Consider the following 3,754-nt stretch of genomic DNA (forward strand, 5'->3'; position numbering starts at 1 on the left):
AGCCACGATTCCGTTCAAACCGATGCAAAAGGAATGGATACGTTCTGGCCCGCGTGTTGTGCGTCTTTCACATCCCGCACTTCATGCTTGCAGCTAAAGCGACTGAGAGAAACAGAAAGCCAGTTTCTGCCACTCCTGTACAAAAACAAACGCCTGAGCAGGAAGAATGAAGAACTCTCGCTGGTGCTGTGTCGCCTTGAAAACAAAGTGCGCTTTGTCACCCAGGAGAACGAGGAGATGGCAAGCTTGGTAAGTCGACGCGGACAACGGCGGCGTGCCAACAGAGTCCACTGCATTTGTGTTCCACAGAGAAGGCCTAGTTCGCTCAATGACCTGGACCGCGGTTGCGGCCAGCAGGACGGTGAAATGGAGTTCCTTCAAGTTGTGGAGCAGCGGCACATCATCGACGACTTGTCCAAGGTCTTCAGGCAGGCGACTCGGTGCACGTACGGCAGCGCCGCGCTCGCTCGCTGTCGCCAGGAAACCTTTTCTGTCCAAAGCTTGGCCGGCGGCCGCCATCCAAAAAATTGGCCCCTTAAATTCCGACCTTTCAAGCAGGAGCATTGTGCGCACGCGTTTGAACACGCTTTAGACTTGTTTTGCCGTTTTCAGCAGCTCAAAGCTCCCGTTTTGTCAGCGCCTTTGCCACTCGCTGTGCGCTGAAAACGACGGACTTGCCCGGCTGCTCAGCCCGTCAACCATGAGCCGCGAGCGCGACGTCATTGTCCGTAGGCAGCTAGTGGCAAAATGCACCCTGTTAGAGTTGCGCTCGCTCCAACTTATTTTGCAAGAACCACACGGGAGACAAGTAAGTTCTTTTGGACACCTGCAGGTGGAGAGTCCATCCGTTGTACGAATGAAGTCTGACTCTCGGCTCCTGCACGAGCATTTTAATTAAGAGAAACAGGGTGGGTGTAAGAGTGGATTGAATAGAGGAAGCCCTTGACCTCTAGTCAAAACATAGCAAGGGGTGTTTTACGACTTTGTGTAGGAAGGGATAAGCGATAGGGATAAATAAGGGATAAATAATATTATTTATTACAGGTCGCAGTCAAAGTCAAAGCAACACAATGATACGATAAAGATAATCTGGAAAACCCTGACACACCCTGTAGTTGTCACTTTTGGAAAAGACGAGCGTCCCTCCAATCATCGCCGGTGACGTGTTTTTCAGGCTCTGGAGACAGGAGCTCATGTCAGAAATGTCATTGTGAGTCGCGTTTGTTTCTGCGCCGGAGCCGTTCGTTCCCTTTGCATCCAAAGAATCTCAAAGGCGGATTATTTGTGTCGACAGGAGAGAGATTTGATGCTACGATACCGACGTCGAGAATCTCTGAGGAGGAACAAAGCGTGAGGTCCTGCAAGGTGAGTCTGTTTGTTTGCGGCTGCTTGGTGTTGCGCAAGATGAAATGGCCTTTTTCTCGCTATCGTTCCTCTCGTCGATTCATCGTGAGGTGTCGCTTCAGTTTGTTCAGAGAGATGTTTGCTTCCGCGCCCGCAGGTCATCGAAACATTTTACGGCTACGACGAAGACGTGTTGGTGGACTCGGACGGATCGTCCTTGTCTTTTCACACCGACAGAACCCCCGACACGGAACCCGAAGAGGTAGCCCGCCATTTCTGCCAGCGTATTGGCACCAAACATTCCTCTTCAGCCTGGAATCGGACTCGTCTTTGCGTCGCGGGTGCTTTGTCGCCGGTCTGACTGATTCTGGTACTAGTGCTGTGTTGCATTGGTGTGTGCATGAAGAGGCGGAGCTTCGCTACCGCCAGCTGACGCAAGAATATCAAGCGCTGCAACGAGCCTACGCTCTGCTAGCCCAGACCAGCGAAAGGGGACTACGACGCCGAGAAGGAGATCAAGGTGGCGCCCCTTCCCGCAACCCCCGGCCGGGTCGCAGCCTCCCCGTTCTCACCCAGCCTCGGGTGTTCTCTGGTCTGAAAGGAGGAGGAGGAGCCTCCCTCCTCCTCCTTTCAGACCAGAGAAAAGCTGATGGTAGAAATGGGTCACTATCAAAGCAGAGTAGCAGATCTGGAGTCAGCGCTGAAGCAACAAGGACAGGTAAGCTCATCAATGAGCACACCTTTTTCTCAGACAAAATAGCTACATTCTTCAGTCACTCATCCGTCTGGCATTACTGGACCAACCCCCCCCCCCCCCCCCCGAACGTGGCTGGGAAAATGCGGAGAAAAGCAAATGTCATTTTCCAGTCAACCAAAGAATTTGTGGATGAAAATGACACAACATTCCAAAGCTGTCCACGCGTTTGTCTCTTCTAGAATGTCAAGTGGGTGGAGGAGAAGCAGCTGCTGCGTCAGAGCAATCAGCAGTTGGCCGAAAAGGTGACGGAAAGAAAGGCGCTGGGCGGAGTCGCTTGGCGTCACACCTGTCGGGAAGCCCCGCAGATGAGGTCTGACTGTCTTTTCAGGTCAGGCGGATGGAGGCGGAAGAAGCGCGTCTGAAAGAGCACATCCAGGATATCCGAGACCAAAACGAACTGCTTGAGTTCCGCATCCTGGAGCTGGAGGTGGGAAGACTCGCACAAGCGTGTTGAGGCCAGAGATGTGACGGACGGACGGACGGACGGACGGACGGATGCATGCCTCTGCCTTTCAGGAGAGGGAGTGGCGCTCCCCCGTCTTGAAGTTTCTGCAAGTCCGTTTCCCAGACGGCCTCAGCCCTTTGCAGATCTACTGCGAGGCCGAGGGCGTGAGCGTACGTAAGGCGTCCCTCGCAACCCTAACCTTAACCCGAGGTCCCAGAACACCTTACATTGCTCCTTGCGCCTTTCCCCCGGACATCGTCATCAGTGATCTGATGAAGAAGCTGGACATCCTGGGCTATAACGCCGTAAGTGTATGTCGAACTCCTTATGTTCGCACTCCACGAGACTCGGCGGCTCAAATGTGACTTTTGGAAGGCTTTGCGCTGAAAGAAGCTTGTTGACGCTGTGCCTTTGGGCTCTTGCAGAATCTCACCAACGAGGAGCAGGTGGTCGTGATTCACGCCAGGACCCTTCTCACCCTAGCCGAGAAGGTAACGCGCACGTCCACGCACGCTCTCGCATTCTGCTTATGTGACAGCAGCCTTTCCTCAGTGGTTAGAATACATCAAAGTGACCAAGTCAGCACTTCAACAGAAGATGTTGGACATTGAAAGTGAGAAGGTAGACAGACACGCGACATCAGCCAAGGGGAACTCCGGCAATGTGCCCCAACAATTCTGACCTTGAGCTGTGCTAGGATATGTTCTGCAAGCAGAAGGGCTACCTGGATGAAGAGTTGGACTTCAGGAAGTGTTCCATGGACCAGGCTCATAAGGTAAGCCGCCCTCAAATCTCCCGCCGGACCACTGATGGACGAGGATTGCGGCCCAGAGGATCCTGGAGCTGGAGGCCATGTTGTACGAGGCGCTACCGCAGCGGGACTGCCCCGCCACGGACGGCGAAAAAGCCAGCCACGCTGGCGTGAATGACGTGCTGACGGCGGATCAGAGAGAAGAGCTTAGGAGCGCCGTGGACCAATGGAAGCGAGCCCTGATGTGCGAGTTGAGGGAGCGCGACGCTTGCATCCTCCAAGAGAGAATGGATCTGCTGCACAGCGCGCAACAGGTAAGGGCCCAAAGCCAGCCCGGCACTTACTTGCACGCTTACTGGCTTTTGAATGCCACTTTCCATTTGTCCGTCCTAGAGGAACAAAGAGCTGAAAGAATTCATCGAAGCTCAGAAGAGACAAATCAAACAATTGGAGGAGA

General features: G+C 53.7%; 1 long non-coding RNA gene across 1 annotated transcript; it reads left to right on the forward strand.

The window, feature by feature from the left end:
* Positions 1–1,071: 1,071 nt before the first annotated feature.
* LOC148377077 (uncharacterized) lies at positions 1,072–1,866 on the forward strand. Its single transcript, XR_015856994.1, has 4 exons — positions 1,072–1,210; positions 1,295–1,365; positions 1,502–1,606; positions 1,751–1,866. It is a non-coding gene; the product is annotated as an uncharacterized LOC148377077 (long non-coding RNA).
* The last annotated feature ends 1,888 nt before the right edge of the window (positions 1,867–3,754 follow it).

This window comes from Syngnathus floridae, unplaced genomic scaffold (assembly GCF_059516105.1).
Source record: "Syngnathus floridae isolate MCC-2025c unplaced genomic scaffold, RoL_Sflo_1.0 HiC_scaffold_421, whole genome shotgun sequence".
NCBI classification, from domain to species: Eukaryota; Metazoa; Chordata; class Actinopteri; order Syngnathiformes; family Syngnathidae; genus Syngnathus; species Syngnathus floridae.